Source organism: Dama dama, chromosome 7 (assembly GCF_033118175.1).
Source record: "Dama dama isolate Ldn47 chromosome 7, ASM3311817v1, whole genome shotgun sequence".
Lineage (NCBI taxonomy): Eukaryota > Metazoa > Chordata > Mammalia > Artiodactyla > Cervidae > Dama > Dama dama.
This window is the reverse complement of record NC_083687.1, coordinates 22,384,214-22,407,135: the sequence shown is the minus strand read 5'-3', so window position 1 is coordinate 22,407,135 and position 22,922 is coordinate 22,384,214. Positions and strand designations below refer to the sequence as shown.

General features: G+C 44.4%; 1 protein-coding gene across 2 annotated transcripts in view; it reads left to right on the top strand.

The window, feature by feature from the left end:
* Nucleotides 1-4,412: 4,412 nt before the first annotated feature.
* Nucleotides 4,413-22,922, top strand: part of ADGRF5 (adhesion G protein-coupled receptor F5) — a 107,800-nt gene continuing 89,290 nt past the window's right edge. For both annotated transcript variants that reach the window (XM_061146877.1, XM_061146879.1), the window contains exon 1: nt 4,413-4,896. The gene's annotated coding sequence lies outside the window, so the exon portion shown is untranslated. The remainder of the gene's footprint in view (nt 4,897-22,922) is intronic.

The window sequence follows — 22,922 nt, the reverse complement described above, 5'->3', positions numbered from 1 at the left end:
TGTCTTCCTTCTTCCCTTCCTCCCTCCCTCCCCACCTCTTTCTTTCTCTCCCCTCTCTTTCTCCTCCTTCCATCCTTCCTTCTTCTGTCACTCCCTATCTCTTTCTCTTTCTGTCTTAATTTTTCCTAACACCTTTATTTTCCATGGGCGCATGTGACCGTCTTACTTAAGGCAAACATTCACTTTCCAAGAACAACCCTACTGATCCTTCTTGTATGTGTTCTCTCCTTGACCGTGTTGGTATTATGGAACACACACTTCCTCTTTACCCCTCAGAGACACAATGAAAGTCATAGAACTCCTCATAGCCCCCTCTCAGCGTTCCATCTTCAATGACAAATGTGATATTCATAGTTGACAATGACTTAAAAAAGGCTAATGGAACACGACTAATCCCACCTCTAGTGTAGGTGGAGCCAAAGCTGGTAGGACTGACTTTCTATTCAGGAGACTTTTTGAGCTCATGCAGAAGGAGCCCTGTGTTTCCAGGAAGTGATTTCTGAGTATCCAGCAGATCACACCTGTTACTTGCCATGATTGTTTGTTCCCAAATCAGGAACCGTTCTTCCCAGGAAAACATCCAAACTTCCACATTGAGCCCTCAGGTGTATTATTCTTTTCCTTCAAAAAAATGGAATCAATGACAAATTAATTCAAAAGTGAAAAACAAAATGAAACATAAAAGCCTTTATGTAGACCTGTTTATCTGGCACCAAGAGCTTTAGGGAGCAGACTAGATTGATTGCCTAGAACATTCCTTAAAGATAAATCATGTTACTTCTTTAACATTAAAAAAATATATTGCAAGTCACCTAAACTAAAAACACAACAGGTATCAAAATTAAAGAAAAAACAAACCACACAAGTAGACTGATAGCAAGATGTTTCTGGATGGTTGTATATGTGATTACACTCTCTGAAAATAGTGTGTTAAAAATTGTCAAATACCTGAAATATATGCCCTTTGCTTATCAAGGTCATCTTGCCTCCAAGTAACTAGTTTCATTAGATCCAGGCATCAGTGCTTTTCCCTTGCCCAGAAAACCCACGTCCAATTACGTTTTGTAGTGTCTCACTTTGAGCTTCCCAAAACTCTGCCCTTCCTGGAAATCTGTACCCTCCTAATGGTTCAGCTAAGGCAGTTCTATCATTTACTATCAAAATCAACATGCTTCATTCTTTCTCTGCTTTTATTTTATGTACTCAGGGAACATATAAAATGAAGCAAAATATCGAAGAAAACAGAGTTCTGCCCCTGTAAATGCCTAACATGACTTACTTCACTGATTATCACCTGACATCTGTTAAAAGATCAATTTCAAAAGGTGAAATCATCAGTCTCATACAAATATAAAGCACATGACAAAGGTTTTATTTAGCTCATCTAACAATGAAGGGATGGTAAGACCTTAAAGCTCTTTCAAAGACAAATCTCAAGAGTAGGCCTATTAGTGCAGCTGAATCAGGAACACTAAACTGAATTGGCTCATAGAAGCAACACTGACTCATATCCTATAGAACATTTTTATCTCTATGGACAAGAATCATCTGTGTTTCTCAGTTTCTGCATCTTTCAGAATTATAAAACAGCTAAAATAATCAAAGATATAGACCCCCTATATAGATTCAACACCTCACATAAGGTCTGCAACAATACTTAGTGTTCTGTTGACAGGACACTCAGTCATCTTTTACCCTTTCACATCTTTCACAATGTTTCTCAACTATTCCACTTTCAGTGACAGTAACACCCATTAAGTAGGAACAAAATTGAGAACCCATGAAGAAAATTCAAACTGTTGGTTTAAGGAATATCTTTGCTTTATTATAGATCTCTGTTGTTGTTGTTTAGTCACTAAGTCACGTCTGAATATTTTGTGACCCCATGGACTGCAGCATGCCAGACTCCTCTGTCCATGGGATTTTTCAGGCAAGAATACTGGAATGGGTTGCTGTTTCCTCCTCCAGGGGATCTTCCCAACCCAGGGATCAAACCCGCGATTCATGTGTCTCCTGCATTGGCAGGTGGGTTCTCACCCGCTGAGCCACCTGGGAAGCCCCTTATAGGTCTCTACATATCCTAAATTACAACTAACTGCACAAATCTAGATATTCAGAATAACACACCTTTACCTTATCTCTAAGTATTATGTTATACATCTCTGCTACGGCAGCTTTGTTCTCCAATCCAACAGCCTCAGCTGAGGCTTCTCAGTTAAACACGGCCCTTATACACGATGTGACCTTTTGAGAGAAACCGTGAGAAGTAACCAGAATACATGAATACAGGCTCAGAAATTCTAGCAGGAACATTGTCACGAAGTATTCACAATCGTGAAAAGAAAAATAATTCTGCGACTTTCAAAAAGTTCTCAGACCCAAGCAAAAGACAGAAGCCAATTTCTGTGTCCTAACAGCTACTCTGTGGCACATCCCAGACTCTCTTCTGCCCTTTGGGTTTTAGCAAACATGGGTTTGACTTGTTTGCGAGCATAGGAAAGGCACTGGGGAGTCATGTAGGGAACAAGGAGTTTCTAAACACTTCTCGACCAGACGATGACCTGGAGAGTCACCCCTCCCCCATCCCTCCACCCCCATTGTTTTCCAGCCTTCATTGGACTCTCCTGTTTCTTCCTGCCTCTCCACCTCCACCTGTCTTCCCTCCCTTCCTTCCACCATCCTCCTGCTTTTTCCCTCTTTCCTTTCCTCTCTCCCATTTGGCATCACCTCGCGCCTTCTCACCTCCAACCTCTTCCTGTTTTCCTTCACTCTTTCTTACTAACTTCAGTTCCCCCTCCTCTTGGCATGTCCAAAGCTTCGTTTTCTGAATAGAGGTCATTTTCTACTCCTAACACAGTCCCTGTGGGAATGGGGATGGACAGCACGTGACAAACGGTGGCGTTTCAATAACTGTTCGGCAACAGCCCTGCCCTATTACCTGTGAAACCGTTCCACGCTGTCTGCCTGAATTTAAACAGTAAAACCATAACAACAATCTTATGTTTTCCTCTGAGTCATATGTTTTCCCCTTTTCAAAAAGTGGAGATCTGTAATGAATAATGCTCCTGCTAAATCTCATCTTACACAAATCATGCCTTTCTGGGTGCTAGGCCTAGGGTAGATGCTGAAACAGACACCTTCATGATTTTATCAAGATTACAGCCCAGTGGTCTGTGCCTGCTTATACCCACAACCCAGCCTCTGCCGCTTTGCACCAGCTTCTGAGTGCCCTGCCCTTCAAAGTCTGGCTGTCACTCCTCAGAATGAAATAGCCAGAGTCCAAACTCCTGATGACAGAGCTTATTAGACCCAACACACCCACGGTTCCAACCTTCCAGCTAGACACTATGGGATCTTTCCGAGGAGAACCCCTCCCCTACATCCTCTGCTTTAGTTCCTCTCCAGACTACCCAGATAATTGTATTTCATGCATATATCCTGAGTTTTTCAGATATTAAAAACCACCACCAAATAGAGGAAATTAACTACTTGTTGATCATGAGCACTAGCCCTGGGACCTTCCAGCACCTAAAGATAAAGTTAACTCCTGTGACCCTGTCCTGCTACCTCATCACCAGCCAGAGGACTATTCTCCAGTCATCACACTTCCTTCAATCCTCACCCAGCCTTTAGAAATGCTTTGCTGAAACCCTTAGGGGAATGTGGGATTTGGGGGTGTACACCCCTCACTTTCCTCACATGGCTCTGCAATAAACCTTTCTCTGCTCTGAAGTCAGTGTTTCAGTTTGTTTGGCCTCATTGTGTATCGAGTACATGAACTTGCGATCAGTGACTCTAAGGTAGATGGGCTTCATGGAGATACTACCTACACAAGCCGCAAACAACTCCCTACTCGGGTCTCACACTTGGTTTAAAGTCCGCTGTTACCTTCTCAAATTTCTTTTTTTTAATTTCCTCAATTTTTTATTATTTTGGACCTGCCACATAACATTTTAGTTCCCCAACCAGATTGAACCTGTACTCCCTGCAGTGAAAGCAGAGTCTTAACCACTGGACCACCAGGGAAGTTTCCCCATTTCAAAATCCTTAATTTTTGAAGGAGTGGCCTCACATTTTCATTTTGCTCTGAACTCCACCAGCTATGTAGAAAGGAGTCCTGTTTCTAGCAATCTGTAGATATTAGCCCTCAGAGAATTCTTTAAACCCTAGGGGAACATGACCAGAGAGTTTGAGGAAGTGTTCCAGAATTAGACACAGACTGTCATCAGCGTTTCCAGGGTCAGAGCTAAGAGGGTCTGTCCCTCACTGGCAAGCCGACCCTTCCCAGGCCTGTTCCGCCCGCCTCTGACCAATGGCCCCACACCACGGCATCTGGAGTACAGCCAGAAAATTCTTCAGCTCCCTACAAGAGGATGAGGACGTTCTTGACTTTTGCAGAGTTAAACACTTGGAGAAACTTCAGGAAGAAAGCACTTGGTGCAAGGTTAAGCTAGCTGGCCCACCAGTCCTGCAAATTCTCATTGCCACGATTCTTAGCATGTTTATTCTCTTCTTGCCAGTGGCCAAAGGACACGTTTAAATGCCTTATTTCCTCCAGGGAGCCTGGAGAGAAGCAACCAGCACCCAGTACAGGAAATCGTGAAGAGATTTAACACGGGCTCCTGTATAACTTCCCTTCCCCCAGCCTCCGCCCCCACCTCCAGCCACACTGAGTCCGTCGGCTTCTTCCTGCAGCAGACACTAGACGGCAGTTCACCTCTGCTCCCTGAGGTCCCCGTGAGTCGGAGGAGCTGGAGTCTGGTCCTGGGAAAACCCCACCCTCCCACGGCTGCTACTGAACCAGAGGCCCTTCAGTTCCACCTTCCCAAAGTGGTTCTTTGGGGCCTCCCAATACAGGATTAAATTTCAGAAGCCTGCAAAGCACAGAAGAGAAAGGTGGGTTCCTGTAAGGATTTTTCTTTTGTCTTGTTGACTGTGAACCAGGCTGTTCTGAATTGTGTGTTCACATGGCTTTTCTTGTAGGCTGTGTGTTTTCAACCTGTGTATCTGGTTGAGGCTTATTCATTTACAGGAATGTAGGGGGAAAAGACTGAGAGGGGAGAAGACCTTTGGGGATTTTGAATTTGTGCATCTTTGGATAAAGAATGCCACCCAGCAGAATACCTAGAACACGAAGCTGAGTCTTCTTCCCTTTGGAGGGAAATCTCATGAGAAGTTGCATTTGGAGGCTTCAGTATAAAGTGAAAATGTTTACCACCTGACTTTCCTTTTCAGTAAGACAGGCCCCTCCTTAGATTTTTCTTTTTTTTTTTTTTAAAGTCCTTTCTGAGTTTTGTTCCTTTCAGTTAAAGATGTCCTAGGGGATTTTCTGACAGAAATATAAATAGGTGTTTCTAATTTGGAGTGCCTTTGAGTTATGAGAAATGAACAAGCACTGTGTTCAGGATCTGGTGGACTGCCGTGTTATTTTCCAGAACTTGCTGTGAATCAATTGTTCTTCCTGAAGCTTCCTGAAGCTAGATGCAAGTGCCTCTCAAGTGATGGCTGAGAAGGCTAATTTTATTTGCTCTCTTGTGATTACCGTCTACAGGATCCTGTTTCTCTTGTTGTTGTTTAGTCACTAAGTCGTCTCCAACTCTTTGCCACCCCATGGAGGGTAGCCTGCCGGGCTCCTCTGTCCATGGGATTTCCCAGGCAAGAATACTGGAGTGGGTTGCCATTTCCCTCTCTAGAGGATCTTCCCAACCCCGGGATCGAACTCTTGTCTCCTGCATCGGCAGGCTGATTCTTTACCACTGAGCCACCTGGAAAGCCTTGCTCCCTTTAGCTGGTTGCTTTTTCAGTCCTTACTGGAACTTGAGATGATGCGTCCACTGAGACCCAAAGCGGGGGTCTGGGTTGGCAAGGGCCAGTCAGTCAAGGCTTATTCAAATAACACTACACACAGCATGTTTCTATGATTTATTTTTTTGCCTCTTATGTTTTTATTGTTTCATTTTTGTCCTCATAAGCAACTCTTTCTCTAGGAGAAATGTTTTATAGTGAGTCCATAAAATATCAGTCAGTTTACACCTGTTTGAACGTTGACAGTTCTTTCCTTTACTGCTTTTTTCTTTCCTGAACTTTATTTCTTTCAGATGCTGAAATTTTCTTGCCACTTCTGTGTTTCAACCCAGCCACAGCCTCCCTCCATTCTGTTCTCCATACTCTGCTATAGGGTTCTTGGGAAAATGCAATTCTGAGAATGTCACTTTTCAGTGAAATAGTTCCATTGCGCCCCACTGCTTATAGCCTTGCTTCCTATAAGGTTGTCCAGGGACCGGCTGCCCTTGCAGCTTGTTAGAGAGTCCAGTTTTCCATCCCCTCCTGGATTGACTGAATCTGCATTTTAACCAGTTCGCTGTGTAGTTCACATGCACTAAAGTTTGTGAAGCCCCCACTTAAAGTCTGATTGCTATCATGCTGCCAGCCTCACCTCTCACTCCTGACTTTCCAGCTGTATCCAGTACCTTCCAAATACGTGAGAGCTCTGCTGACTGCCAGTGTCTAGGTGTGCTGTTCTCTCTGTCCCCAAGAACTTCATTCATCTTTTCCACCCAACTACCCACTGAAGGCTGATTGTTTCTCCACCCGCCTCATCCAGTCCACCTTATACTAAGTGCACCTCAAGTCTGCGATTTATGGCACTTAGCAAAATGCTTCTGCCATAGCCCTTAGTACATTACATGATGGTTGCTAGGTTTAGTTTCATCCTTGAGGAGTTACTGGCCATTGATTTCTGAATGCATAATCCTTGAACCAATGCCAGGTACATAGCTTGTACTCAGTGTTTTTGAATTCATGAATGAATGAATGGATGGACCCATGAATGGATACATTGTCCCAAGAACCCCATATCTTCAGACTGAGATCTTGAGTTTGTAAGTTTTCCAAGGAGATTGCCAATCTCTATAACATTTTCCCACACTCTCCTTTATGAAACTTGCTGGATTCTTTTCTTCACCACATATTTTGAGTACCTCTCATGTGCCACATCTTTTTTAATCCTTTTTTTTTATTTCACTATGAATAGATTCTCCCGGGAGGTGTTTCTCCATCAATGCCCCCCATTCTCCACCACTCCGAGACAGACTCACTCATTTTTCAGCAAATATGTTTCGAACACCTTTCCCACACCAGTTCCAGTGTAATACTCAAGGAATATGATGGCCGAAGACAGAGATGTGAGTCCTGCCTCCATGCAGTTGCCCATAGAGAGGATGTGGTTTTTTATTCTCCTTGATCTTGCTGCTTCTTAAAAAGCCCGAAGGAAAACTGAAAACCTCGTCTCTAACCAAAGCTGGCACATCCAAGTAAAGACAGCAGGAGTTCGAAGGCAGAGTGATTTAGTAGAAAGTTGGGTTGTGTTTCAGCATCTGATTTAGTCCAATACCTGCAACTCCCTTGCCAAGTGACCTTGGGTGGGGCCACATCCATCTTGTGGACCTGGATTTTCTCAACTGGTGAACAAGACAGAGAGCGATAAGGAAAAGAGGCCCCTGTCTTCATGAGTGAACAGAGAAGATACTGTCCAGGGACCCAATGCACTCAGGTCTGTCATGTCATAGAGGACTTGAAAGGCAGGGCTCAGTTGTTCTCTGGGTCAGACTGGCAAAGAGGAGATCTTAAGGGAGTCATTTCATATGCCCAGGGGCTTAGCCATTACACTGTCCTTGGCACCTTCCATGGGACACAGTGCGGCAGTGGCTTCCAGGGAGCAGCGCCCTGGAGCTTTGAGGAGTCCGCTTGGCATTTGCTGTTGGGTGGAGAGCTGGTTTGAAGTAGAGCAGCTGAGGAGGGAGGCAGTGTCATCCTCAGGCAATCTCTGCTTTTGGAAAGCAGCCAGGAGAAGGGAAGGAAGTAGCTTCACCAAGTAGTGCGTGAAAAATCCAGGAACCTACAAGACACAGAACAAAGAAGACATCCCTGACCCCGACTGTGTGTGGCACGGCTGCAAGGACTCCCTTCCTGATTACATTGGGTTTTTTTTTCTAATTTGTGTTCATTTCACCTTGAATCAGAAGTTGGGAGCCGGCCACGGTATCCTTGGTCCCCAAGCTTTGTACCTGCATGGAGCGCATACACAGCTGGGAGGAAACAAATACTTGCTATTTGTTCTCCAGACACAACCTAGGCTTAGGCTGCAGCAGACTCCTTAGGCTTTTGCAAGGGACTACCCTTCCCCTGTCTGAGCCTTCTCTTCCTTCTCCATCATTGTGTGAAGCTTCCAAATGAAATGCCTTCCAGACATCCTGAGTTCCTTCTCGATTCCTATTCCTTGAGCATCTCTTTGCCTCAACATTTCCTGCACAACCACCTTGCCAATAATTGCCTCCTAGCAGGCAAAGTGTTTTCTGCCAGTCATTTCCTATAGCCTCTTAGGTTAGCATTAATTTCTATCAGTAAGCACACCTTGGAGCAACAGAAAAAAGAGGTTCGCCTGCGTGAAAGGTTTCTAATGATCTGTCATGGGTCTCAGGATGTCTGAGATCAAGCTTGCCTGTACCTGATCAACATTTTTTTTTTTCATCAGAAGCCTAGAGTGGGCTTAGAAAGAGGCAGACCCACTTCTGAATCCTCCATCTGTCACTTCCTTTAATAAGTAGTTATATGTCTAGTCTTAGATTTGTTTCTGAAAATGCAGATAATATTTACCAAGCAAGGTTGTAAAGATTAGTTATTTATAAAGTACCGAATATGTTGCCTCAAAAAATACGTCAGATCTGAAAAGAAGAAGCTAACCAAGATGGTGAAAATGATAAAAATGTCATGTGCAGAATAGCTGAAGGAACCAGGGGATAGCTAAAGTAAGAGGTAACTCTTGTAGTTCACAAAAGTTAAAGTGTTAGCTACTTAGTTGTGTCCATCTCTTTGTGACCCCACTGACTGTAGCCCTCCAGGCTCCTCTGTCCATGGAATTCTCCAGGGAAGAACACTGGAGTGGGTTGCCATTCCCTTCTCCAAGGGATCTTCTAGACCAGGGATCGAACCCAGGTCTCTTGCACTGCAGGCAGATTCTTTACTATCTGAGTCACCGGGGAAGCCCCGTAGCCCATGAAGGCTAACTTCAAATATTTAAAGATGTTTGTGTGTGGGAAAAGAGGTCAACATGAGTGGAAATTATAAGGCAAAAAATCTTAGCTCAATGTACAGAATGATTTACCCACCATCAGAATTGTCTAAGCTGGGTGAGCTGCCTCGTGGCAGGGTGAACACCCTGTTCTGGGCAGTATTCCAGGACCCTGGAAGCATGGCCGGGATGTTCCCAAAGGGATGCCTGCACTGGGTGGAGTGTGGGTGATGACCTCAAGGTCTTTCCCGTTCAAATCTACTGAGAGCCTTGTGATGTCAGGGTTCAAGTCCAAGCCACCAAATAAAGGTATATAAAAAAAAAAAGTATCAGGCTACAGAGTGCCTGAGGCTGCCTTTTGACTAGCTAGCCCTACCCACCTGTGATACTTTTTAAATAGGGTCTTTGCAGGAACAATCAAGAGGTTGGACTTCCAGGAAAAAAGAAAAAAAGAAACGAGAACAATGAGATGGGAAAAGTTCACTCCAAACCACTCCTCCTGGGTTACTCTTCAACTAGTTTGTGGGTTACTCCTTGTGTTATAGATCGCCACATTTTGGGATATTTTCAGCTGCACTGGGGTCAGGCAAGTAATAGCAAGACTCAAATCTTTGTCCTTGATTTCTGCTCTATCTATAAAACAAAAGCACAATATGACTATGTATTCTTTATCATCCAGAAATCTAATTTTAAAAATTTTTTTTCATTTTTAATTGGAGGATAGTTGCTTTACAACCTTCTGTTGGTTTCTGCCATACAACAAGGCGAATCAGCTGAAAGTATTAATATTAATGTATCCCGTTCCATTTGAGCCTCCCTCCCCCCCCAAGTCATCACACAGCCCCGGCTGAGCTCCACGCGCTACACAGCAACTTCCCACGAGCTATCTATTTTACACATGGTAACGCTGCTACTCTCTCAATTCATCCCACCCTCTCTTTCCCCCTACTGTGTGTCCACAAGTCCACTCTCTATGCCAGAAATCTAATTTTAAGAAATGCAAAATAAAGTAGTGCCATCTTCTAAATTGCAGGGATTGTGAGTGAAGTATTTCCCTTTGGGGGTTAGAGGAGAGCTGGCTGCGGCTGGCTGCCTGCTCGGAGTTCACCAACCATTGTTTTCCACCCACCTTTCCTTTTCTGCTAAGTAAGCCACATGAGAACAGCCTCTCTGCCAGCTCAGGACCAGGGGGCTTTTATAAAAAGGAGAATTTAGCTTAGGCGGAGAGGGACCTGTACACAGCATCCACTGCTCTTGGGATGTTTTGCTCAAACTTCACCCTTCCAGGACTCAGAAGAACTTTCTGGTCTTGTCATTTTTATCCCTCACGTCTTTCTGCAGTCACTTGGGCAGCATCTTCGCATGCGTTTTGTTCTCGCAGTCTTTGTTTTGAAATCTCAGGGAAAAGAAACTGTCGTTCTTTCAACAGAAGCGAACATCAACGGATGATGTGTTTTGTCAAATCAAAACAAAACTACAGTACATTTTTTTCTCCAGGTTTACCTAGGTTTCTTGAAAACAATTTTAAAAAAAGATCCTTTTGAAATATAATCAACTATGCAGGACAAAAATCAGAGAAATCCATGCAGAGCAGCATGTTTATTTTTAGATGCACATCAACAGCCCAGCGTAGCAAAGCAACTGTCTAATGTCCAAACTAAGGCCCTGGGAATTTCCTCTAACAAGCCTGCGCTTCCGCGCATTGTTACGGTACAAAGGGCAGCGAAGGGCCTGAGTGCAGGGCTCCGGGTGACCCGCCCACCGTGAAATCTGGAACCTCTCATTCCTTAAGTCTACGTGGTCCTCCAGGCCGGGGTCACTGTACAGGGTGCCCCGGCAGCTCTGGGCACATTCAAATGAGATGTGTATGATTATTTCATCTAAAAATATCTCAGAGACCACTGATGGCATTTCAGAAACAAAGGTTCAGCTTTCTATTTGTGGCTGTGGATCTCCTCAAATCCTCATCCTTGTCTTGAAGTGGACTCTGGTCTAGTCCAGAAATGGGGCTAACTCTGGGTTAGATTGCAATTAAAGTGGTTTTATTAAAGTGGTTAGATTGCAATTAAAGTGGTTTTAAAGCATATTATATATATTTATATATATATATATATTTTTTTTTTTTTTAAAGCATAGGTGCCTATACACACAACCACACACACACACACACACACACACACACGAAAAGGAATCTGACACCTGAGCCACCTAGATCTTTCCTATTATTCTAGATTAGTTTCTGATTCTTGATTTATCTGCGAAATGGATGCAACAAACCTTACACCTTATTAGTTTGAGGAGAACTAACATGCAGTATTGCAAATAAACCGACCCAAACTAGACTTCCACTTAAAGTTTTGCATTTTGGTCCTAATATGCTTTAAGCTCTCTCTAAGAAACAATTGTAAGAACGTCAGTTAGTGCTGGGTTAGTCGGTGGAAAGTCTTTCCTCTCTCTAACGTGACATACAATTTGTTGTTGTTTAGTTGCTAAGTCATGTCAAACCCTTTTGCCACCCCATGAACTGTAGCCCACCAGGCTCCTCTGTGCATGGAATTCTCCAGGCAAAGAATACTGAGGCCCGTTCCCATTTCCTCCTCCAGGGGATCTTCCCTACCCAGGGACGGAATCCACGTCTCAGGCATTAGCAAGCAGATTCTTTACCATCATGCCATCTGGGTAGCCCTCTTGTAAGAATATTTGCCATCAAGTCTCCAGGGGTTTTTGTTGTTTGGAGGGTTTGTGTTTTTGCTTTTCTTTTGTTTTGGTTTGGCTTTTTTGCCCTTACTGAGGAAGAATCCACATTTGTTACTAAATGGACACACTATGCTAGGAGAGTTTTCAGGCCTTTGTCAATCTCTCCTCACCCCGGGGAAGGTCAAGGCTGCCACGCTCAGGGCTGCATCTGGGATTACCACGGAAGAGGAAGAGTGGGTCTCAGATTTACAAGCAGGGGTTCATACCTGCCCTCTGGGGTCCACTGTCTGCATCCCAGCAGCTGCCTGTCAGGATGGGGTCCATCATGATCGGACACCCCAGGGGACCTGCACAGAGAAACACCAGCCCTGAGCCTGGATGAGAGGGCTGGGCTTTGTCAGCAGGTGGATGACCAGGCCACCTCTGGGCCCACAGATGCAGGAAAAGGTGTTCTAGTCCTTTGGTGAAAAATGTGCAAATGTTAGTAAAAAACGTCTTTATGGATTGTTTTGTTTGCAAGTGTTTATTATCAGACACTGCTCAGGGGTTCACAGGGCAGGTCGCGAATGTCCGAAGTAGGGCCTGGGAATTTCCTTCCACCGAGGCTGTGCTTCCTCTCTTTGTTACTCCTCAAAGGACAAGTGGAAGCATTGCTCGAGAGCCTTACTTAACCCTTTCTTCTGTCCGCCTGCCCCATCGCAGAATAGTCCCTCTGTCAGCCTTTGAAGAAGCAGAAGGATTGCAGACTTGGGTTGTGTGGGGGCACACACAGCTGCATATGCAGATAGGCTTGTATATATGAGTGTGTATATGTGTATGTGTGTGTGTGTATATATGTACATGTGTATGTACTTGTATATGCATATATATGTTTGTGTATGTGTTTGTATATATGTGTGTATATGTGTGTGCGTGTATGTGTATGCGTATGTATGTGTATATATGTGTGTGTGTGTTAGTGGAGAGGAGATAGGTAATAAAGCATAAAACTTACTTCTTTTTTAAAAACTTTTTCTTTTATATTGGAGTATAGCCGATTAACAGTGTTGTGATGGTTTCAGGTGGAGAGCAAAGGGACTCAGCCATCATATACATGTATCCACTCTCCCTCAAGGCTGCCACATAACATGGAGCAGTGTTCCCTATGCTGTACAGTGGGTCCTTGTTGGTTACCCATTTTATTTTTTTTTTGGTTATCCATTTTAAATATAGCACTGTGTACTTGTCCATCCCAAACTTCCTAGTTACCTCTTCCCCCAATCTCCCCCCTCCAACCATTATAAAACTTGCTTCTTTTTTAAAGTTCTCTTTCAGTATCACTACATACACCCAGTCATTGTTCAGACCAGGCAAAATTTCTACTTTATTTACCAAAACATACTTTCATAATAAAAATGCTCACCCAATTTTAGTTCCCTGTCCCCATTCCCTGTTCCCAGGGCAGGGTCCTCCTAGGGTGATAGTTGTTATTCCCCTTTGGAGTCGGTGAAATGAGTGGAAAGATTTTACGTGAACCAAGTTCTTTATGGAGCATATATGGAGCATAGGCCACCTGTGTGAACTCTACTAGGAACCAAGGGAAAGCAGAAGTTCTGCCTGTGAGGAAGTTCAAGCCCCTCTGGTGTATTTATACCTGTATGCCGACACATACACTCATGCCTTTTAGTGAGAGTACAAAGCCATCAGGGAACTGGGTGATCCAAATCCAGAAAGATCAGAAGAGGAACCTGAGCCCTTGTGCTGCCAGAGACGCTATTATGATACCCAGACACATTTTTCTGGTGACTCCAGTGTCCTCAGCTCTCCAAGCACCAACACGGCCAAGTACACACACACACACACACACACACACACACACACACAAATAGGGACATACAACTCACTCTCAGGAGACAACTCTGCCGTCTCAGAGGAAATTGCCTCTCAACCCCAGCTCCACTCCAAGGAAGAGACAGCCCTTCGTTGCATCCAGAGCTCAGCTTTAACCCCGTCTTATTTCTCAATAGGCTTCTCAGATGGCACAGTGGTAAAGAACCTGCCTGCTAAGGCAGGAAACGCAGGAGATGAGGGTTTGATCCCTGGATCTGGAAGATCCCCTGGAGAAGGAAATGGCAACCCACTCCGGTACTCTTGCCTGAAGAATCCCATAGACAGAGGAGCCTGGTGAGCTACAGTCCATGGGGTCACAAAGAGTCAGACAGGACTGAACGCACACACACACTCATCCTCCCAATGGCATCACTACTTCACTACACTCTCCTCTGATTGGCTCTCCCCACTGTCATTTAAGTCTGCGTAGGACCATCTCATGGCAAAACAACCTTTGCTGACCAGGCAGCTACCCTTCCTCTTCCTTTCCTCCTCACCGTGAAATGCAAGAAAGGATTGTTGATGTTCACGTCCTGTGTCATCATCAACTACTCACCCAGGAAATGACTCTGTTCTGTCTCCTCATCTCCCCGACCCCCAGGACCCCCTAGCAAATGTCTTGCCAAGACTCTCTGTGACCTCCATGACCCCAAGCCCATCTCACTCCCCTGTCTACAGCACGTGACCTTGTGGACCACCACCCTCTGTGCTCTCATCCTGCTTTCTGGGGCTCCATAGTCTCCTAGCTTTCTAACCACTCAGTTTTCTTTGCAGGTTCCTTTCACTTACTGTTCCTGCTACTTCCCAATGGCCACGATCTGGACCACCTTCCCTTCTCCATCTCCATCACCTCCCTGCTGAAATTCATCTCTCTGTCTAGAGTTCTCTTTTCTCCCTTCTCTGTTAAGTAAACTATTGATCATCCAAGTGCTCACTCAATCATGTTCGACTCTTTGTGACCCCATGGACTGTAGCCCGCCAGGCTTCTCAGTCCACGGAATACTCTAGGCAAGAATACTGGAGTGGGTTTCCATTTCCTACTCGAGGTGATCTTCCCAACCCAGGAATCGAACCTGCGTCTCTTGTGTTTCCTGCCTTGGCAGGCAGATTCTGTACCACTAGCGCCACCTGGGAAGCCCCCACTGATCATCCAAAGTCTGTCTGAAATGCCACCAGATTACTTCCTTTTTACATGTCTCTCCATCCACGAGCTGACTTGTCTTCCAGGCATCCTTGCAACCCTCCCTTATGGTGCCTTTCGTATTTGTATTCTCAGTAATTGTTCCCATATACTTCTTTCCTAGAACATAGAGATGCTTCCTCATTCATCTTTGTATTCCTCACCCCCAGCACAGTTCCTGGCACATTGGGTTTTTCACTAAATTACAAAGAGTTGGGAATGTCAAAGAGTCATTTAACAGACACTTTAGTGAACTTTTCCCTGAGCTTAAGTAACAGTAAACAGTAAATGACTTTACTGTTTGGGGATAAATGGTATTAGTAGATGTTTATTTAGAAATGTATTTAAATTTTAAAAATGCAAAAATTATATTTGAATATAATTTTTAAAGTGAAACCACTCACATTTAGACTGCTAACAATATTTCACTTTTCTTCAAGATGGAAATTAGAATCCTGAGCACTTCCTATTTGAGTGTTCAGTCTCTGTTTAAAAGCAGAAAGGAAAGACAACTTGGATTTCATGTCGAATTTAAGTTTCCCCGCAGGGAGAATGTCTGAATGTGTCATGAATGACGCTGAATTTTCATGCACCTGAAGTGGGGTTGCCATGGTGGAGCAGGGCTAATATTTTGCCAAGGTTTTGCCACTTCACTATGCAGCTGGCATTACGTAAAATTTCCCCAGCTGCACCGGCAGGTCTTTTGAAGTCACAGAGATGGATTTGCTGAGTTGTTTGAAGGAGAACCAGGGGCAGCCCAGAAGAATCAGCCTTATCACTGAGTCAGTACCAAATCCACTCAAGGTCCTGTCTCCCAGGAGTTCAAACAGCAGGGGTGGGTCTCAGAAGGTGGGGCCAGAGGCTCACCCAATTCTGGGTGGTGACAACATTCTATCTCCTCTCTGAGCTATGAAGAGAAAACATAGGAAATGCTATTTATGTTGAAAAATGTCATTCCTTTAAATCTCTACATTAGGTTTTTGTAATAATGCATGTAAAATATTAGTACAAAAGAGCAGGAAATGGCATGTAAAATATGAGCCATAGATAGCATGGTTTGTCCAAGTATGGTTGAGAGATGGCTGGAGTGTTGGTCAATATGCAGATTGCCAGGCTCTACCTAGATCTATGACGTCAAGTAGGAATCTGGGGCTGGAGGCAGGAAGTAGAGCTGAACTGGGAATCCACATTTTTTAACCAGCACTTTAGATGGTTCCTCGGAAGTCTGATGGACATTTTATTATGCATCAATAACAATATATAGGAAACACCTGGCAACCTGTGTTTAGAAAAGTGTCTACACTGGGCAAGTGGTGCAGTGGTTAAGAATCTGCCTGCCAATTCAGGAGATGCAAGAGATGCTTTCCATCCTTGAGTCAGGAAGATCCCCTGGAGGAGGGCATGGCAACCCACTCCACTATTCTTGCCTGGAGAATCCCACGGACAGAGAAGTCTGGTGGGCTACAGTCCACGGGGTCGCAAAGAGTCGGACACATCTGAGAGCACACATGCATGCATGCTACACTGGGCACCCCTACATTCTGTGCGCCCCAATGGGGAGTTTAATGATTTTGCCATCTGGGCTCATCTTTGATGCAATATCCTTCCTGCTGAATTTGTAGCCCTTTCGTGGGCTCCAGGTTTGGAAGAGAATCCTGTACCATTTTGTAGCATCCTTCATACTGTCATTTTTAACAATTTGTGTGTTTATGTCTTGGCAGCTTTTCTCAGCATGATATATTATAGAAGCAAGAGCTGGGTTTAGGATTTGGATCTGCCCCAGATTCTTCAATGTCTTTGACCGCCAATCTATGTCGTTTTCAAATGAGACTTGGCAAGTTGATTAACCTTTCCAAGCCTCCCTTTCTCAAGTGGGAGTAGCTAACCAGCTCCTAGCTTATTGTGAAAATTAAACGTCATGCACACAGTTTTTTAAAAGGCACTCAGCCTAGACCCTGTGACAGAGTGGATTCTCAGCAAGAGAGAGCAATTAAAAATAACAACAAATAAACAAGCTCCCACTGCATAGCACAGAAGACTATATTCAATATCCTATGATAAGCTATAATGGAAAAGCATATTTTAAAAAAGAATGTATATATATGTGTAAATATATGTATTACTGAACCTCTTTGCTATACAACAGAAATTAACATAACGTTATAAATCAACTATATTTCAGTAAAAAAATAACAACAAAAGTTTCATCAACACCAACCACTGAGGAAAAGAGATTAAGTAATTTGTCCAAACTTACTTAGCCAGTAAGAGGTAGAACAAGGATGTAAACCAAGGTCGTCAGGTACCACAGCCCATGTTCTCAACATTTTATAGCGATTCTAATTATGTGCCACCTGGGGAGTCATTATTAACAAACAGGAATTGAGCATCAGCCTACAGTGAATTATGTGCGCAGCACACAGCAGTAGACAAACAAGGCCCTTCCTTTTCATGAGGGTGGGGACTAGGAGAATCAAAGGATAGAAGAAGAGCTCACAAATCTTTTTAATGCAGTTCAGGAAATGCCTTGATGGAGGCAAGTGAGAGTCAGAGGTGTACATACAACTAGAAGGAGTTAAAGCAATTTCTTGCCTGGAATGACCTTGACTTGGGCCTTGAAAGACAATGGGCATTAGACCAGTGAAAATAGGGGAAGAAGGCAGTTCTAGGCAGAGGCTGGAGAACACAGTGCTGGCAGGGCACCGAGGAGGGTCAGAGAGGGGAGAGTAAGAAAAGAAGAAAGTGATGGAGAGAAGTGAAGTGGGAGGGTGGGCAGAAGCCCTAATGATTCAGGGTTTTAGCTGAAGACAATTGTATGTCAGGCTTCCCAGGTGGTTCAGTGATAAAGAATCTGCCTGCCAATGCAGGAGATGCACATCAACTCTGGGTCGGGAAGATCCCTGGAGAAGGAAATGACAACGCACTCCAGTATTCTTGCCTGGGAGATCTCATGGACAGAGGGGCTTGATGGGCTACTGTCTGTGGGGTCACAAAAGAGTCGAACACAATGAAACAACTAAACAGCAACAGCAAATTGTATGTCACTTTAGAGAGAGGAGAGACTTTCCGTCAACTAAACCAGCAGATATCTATCTGCCAGTGTTTCTCTAAATTTAGGCACAGCTTCTGATTCTATTGGCCTGGACCTGGAGACCAGACACCAGGACTTTCACAAACTGAGAAGCACTGTGGTAAAATAATGATTTTATATCTCAGTGATTGTTAAGCTTTCTTGTGCCTCAGAATCACCCCCTGAACATTTGTTTAAACACTGATGTCTGGGTCTACCCCCAGAGTTTTCGATTCTGCAGGTCTGGAGTGGGCTCAAAATATTGCATTTTTTAAGGAATTCCCTGGCAGTCCAGTGGCTAAGACTCTGCACAAAAAAGAGTTTGCATTTCAAGCAAGTACCTAGGAAGTGTTAAAGCTGCCAATCTTCAGCACTTTACAGAGGAGAATCTCGGGGTGTGAAGCCAGGAACTTAGGCAACAGTACTTAGGTGGGTCTTAAGCTGCTGATTTGAAAATTCCTGGGAGGAGGAATGATTGAAATCTCTTGTCTTCTTTGCTATACTGCTTCTTTAACTTTTAAATATTTCCATAGTGTAAGAAAATCAAAGCCAAGTATTCCTGATGTTCTGGGTGATTTTGCCCTATGCTGCTGTGCCCTGCCCAGTTGTGCCTGACTCTTTGAAATTCCATGGACCGTAGGCCACCAGGCTCCTCTGGCCGTTGAATTCTCCAGGCAAGAATACTGGAGCAGATTGCCATTTCCTTCCTCAGGGGATCTTCCCAAACCAGGGATCAAACCTGTGTCTCCTGCATTGCAGGCAGATTCTTTACTACTGAGCCACCTAAGAAGCACTCCTTTATACTCTGTAAGTGGTAAAAATATGGTGACTTGGAGAGTTCTTTGGAATTTTAAAAATCCAAAATTTGAAACATTTGTTTGCAAAGCAGGAAGTTTGTTTGCAAAGTAGGAAGTCACTTGCTGGACAGAGCAAACACTCAGGTGGAGGGCATGCCCCCTTGGAGGCTTTAGATGTGCAACTTTTGAGCAAGTTTCTCTCCATTTTTAGAGCAACTTGAATCTGAGTCTCCATGGAAAGGGCTGTGAACGTGGAAATGTGAGATTGGTGTCTTTGTGTGTGGCCAACCAGCTAAGGCAGGAAGAGCCTGGGAAACCCAAAGGCAAAGAGAACAATAAAGGTGAGGGCTTCCCTGGTGACTCAGAGGGTAAAGACTCTGCCGGCTAATGCAGGAGACTCGGGTTTGATCCCTGGGTCAGGAAGATCCCCTGGAGAAGGGAATGGCAATCTACTCCAGTATTCTTGTCTGGAGAATTCCATGGACAGAGGAGCCTGGCAGGCTATGGTCTATGGAGTCACAAAGAGCCAGACATGACTGAGCGACTAACACTTTACTTTTACAAAACAAACCCTACCCAAACTATCTTTTTTAAATGTCATGGTCACAAACTAAATTTCTCGCACCAAAGATTTGAAGAAAAATATTCACGTGCAAAATAGTAAGTGGCCAAATTAAAAATCTTTAGTACAGTGAGTAATGAATCAAAATGAGGCTCACAGGAGCAGAAATAATTACAAATCATAAAAAAGCAAGTTACAGTGAGGGTTTTATTACCAATCTGGTGTGTTAAATTCCTCTCTCTGGAGTCTTGAAATGCAAACACCCTTCTGAATATCTGGAAGCATCTGGAAATCTTCATTCGTCCAAAGAGGATTCAGTTCCATTAACTATCCCTATTTCATAAAGAACAAATGGACTAACTGTATGCTTTAAGATTTTCCAATACTGCAATTTTCCAATTTTTGACCTTTGTTTACCAGGAAAATGAATTAATGGAGTTCCTCCATTCCTTGTGGGGTTCTCTTATAGCTCAGCTGGTAAAGAATCTGCCTGCAATGCAGGAGACCCTGGTTTGATTCCTGGGTCCAGAAGATCCCCTGGAGAAGGGATAGGCTACCCACTCTAGTATTTTTGGGCTTCCCTGGTGGCTCAGATGGTAAAAAATCCACCTGCAATGCGTGAGACCTGGGTTTGAGCCCGAGGTTAGGAAGATCCTCTGGAGGAGGGCGTGGCAACCCACTCCAGTATTCCTGCATGGAGAATCCCCATGGATAGAGGAGCATGGCGGGCTACAGTCCATGGGGTCACAAAGAGTCGGACACAGTGGAGCTACTAAGCACAGCACCCATTTCTTATCCTCACAATATATTCACCCTCTGATGCAAGTTACTTATGAGTTTTAAAACAATGAGTTCAAGGGAAGTTACTAAAAATAACTGAAGTGAACTATGATTGTATGAAAAGGAAATAAACAGAAAACTACTTTCATTGAGTCCGAGAAACAATGAACTTTTATTGACTCGCTCTTTCCCCTCATTTGTTTAATTTGCACACAGGGATTTTAGTGGAAACCCCCAGGTACACCAGTTTGGTTGCCTAGTTACTTTGTGCCTCTGCGAGCTCACAGGCAGTGGGGTGCCTTCACATTTCCTGAAGTTCCCCCCACAACACTTTTGAACCCACCTGGGTTCAAGCCCCAGCTCAGCCCTCGGTTCAATCAGTTCAGTTCAGTTCAGTGACTCAGTCATGTCCGACTCTTTGCAACCCCATGGACTGCAGCACGCCAGGCCTCCCTGTCCATCACCAACTCCCGGAGTTTACTCAAACTCATGTCCACTGATTTGGTGATGCCATTCAACCATCTCATCCTCTGTCATCTCCTTCTTCTCCTGCCTTCAATCTTTCCCAACATCAGGATCTTTTCCAGTGAGTTAATTCTTTGTATCAGGTGGCCAAAGTATTGGAGTTTCGGCTTCAGCATCAGTCCTTCCAATGTATATTCAGTACTGATTTCCTTTAGGATGGACTGGTTGGATCTCCTTGCTGTCTAAGGGACTCTCAAGAGTTTTCTCCAACACCACAGTTCAAAAGCATCAATTCTTCTGTGCTCAGCTTTCTTTATAGTCCAACTCTCACGTCCATACATGACTACTGGAAAAAAACAGAGCTTTGGCTAGACAGACCTTTGTTGGCAAAGTAATGTCTCTGCTTTATGATATGTCTAGATTGGTCATAACTTTTCTTACAAGAGTAAGTATCTTCTCATTTAATTCAGCCCTGCTTCTGTTCAATCCAGATGCCTCGAGCTTGGCCATTCGGCTGACCCTGTTTACATGTGATTCCTACCCATAGGAAAGGAAAAAATGGGGTAAAGGAAAAATAAGGTGAATTGCAGGGGGATAGATAAGGGCCCCTGTGAAGTCCTTTGTGGTAGAATATGGCAGGTGCTCTCTAGGACAGTACTTCTCAGAGTGTAATTTGCACAAGAGTCACCTAGAGAGTTTGTTCATGATTCTGGACTCTACCCTGAGATTCTGGTGGGAAGGCCTGAGAGTCCCCATTATTGAAACTTGTGGGCTTATTAAGCATTCTCCCCATGAGGATCATCCAGTCCAGGTGCTGATCGGTACCCACCAGGATGTTCCCTCATATGGTGTGAAGAGAAGTGGGCCCCAAGGTCTCACCCCTGGCTTTGAGGTGAAGGAGAGGAGAAAGCTTTCCTCGACCTCTTAGAGTCACTGGCTCTGTCTGAAACTTGGACTGACAAAGGCAGGTGAACAGGAGGAAAGTATACACATTTATTTAATACATTTCCCATGACAATGACTCCTTTATGAAGAAATGAAGACCTAAACCTGAGTGCTTCTTCTGTGGTAGGGCTGGTGAAGAGCAGTGAGTGGGGGAAGGCTAAGGAGGGACAGAGAGTGAGGAAGTGTAGCGAAAGCTTAGCAAGTCCTCTTTGCTCAGATTCTTCTCAGCATCCCTGGGGTAGAGAGAGGGCACCTCTCCCATGAAGGTCTTATGATCTTCTTCAGAGTGGAAGGGCAGGGGAAGATCAGAGAGACTTTCCTGCTTCTGCCATTTCCTCAAACTCTCAAACTCTAAACCCCAAGATGCCATATTTGGGGAGAGAGTGTCCTGAACTCCATCAGAGAGCAACGCACCTCCCATGGCCCCGTCCTACCACTTCTCTTTTTGATGGCAGCCTCCAAAGTGGCTCATTATCACTGGCCACCTAGATGCCTGATAGAACAGAAATTACAGATATATACAAGCACCAGTCAACAGGTAGTAGGGTCTAAGGCCTGCAGAAAGCAGGGCAAGAGAGGAAGATGCTTTGAAGACGCCCTGAGTATTGTTTTTCAGGCAAGAAGTTTCAAGAACAAGCATTGGAATTAGTTCTGCAGGGAACAAAGTGCCTGGGCTTCCCAAACACACAAAATTAAATTATAAATCATGTTGACTCATAAACTTCATGACATGTCTGGTTGTTGATAATGGAGGATCACCTTGGAACTAGGATGGTAACTAGAGGTAGGCATTTGGCTTGAGAAGTTGGGATACACATTTGAAAGGCAGAGGTGTGATAAGCTGACCTGCTTTGGTTAATACAGATAAGAAAAATTGAGGATCCAGTGGAAAATCCAGTAATATGAGATTTGAGCCAATGAGGCTGGGGAGGGATGGCACGAGGGTCAGAAAGGGGATTTGGGGAAACATGTTAGAAAGAGTAGTGTGATGCCACCTCATCAACACACATGGACACATATACACACACATTCTTTATTACTTTTATATTTCTACATAGCATGTTTGTCCATCTGATGGATAACTTATTTATTTATTTATTGTCAATATTACTGTATCAGTCAAGGCCACACCAGGAAAGAAACCACACTCTCAAAGGTTCATTGGAAAGGTGTAGGCTTTTAGTCAACAGGGGACTTGCAGCACCAGGAAGCCCTTGATCACCTCCTGAAGGGCAGGAAAGGGTCAGAGGTTGGGGTGGGGTGTCAGAGAAGCCTGGCAAGACCTGTGGATGTGGAAGAGGGGGTTCCCCAGAATCTGTGGCTGAGGATGAAGCAATACAGACACTGTCAAACTGTAGCCCAGCGAGGAGGGAGGGCAGTAGATCCCCAGCTCCACTTTCCTCCCATTCTACCATCTCCTGCTGGGATCTCCTGCTCGTCCAGATGACAAGGTGCTACAGGGTGTGGGGTGGATCTCTCGGGGCACA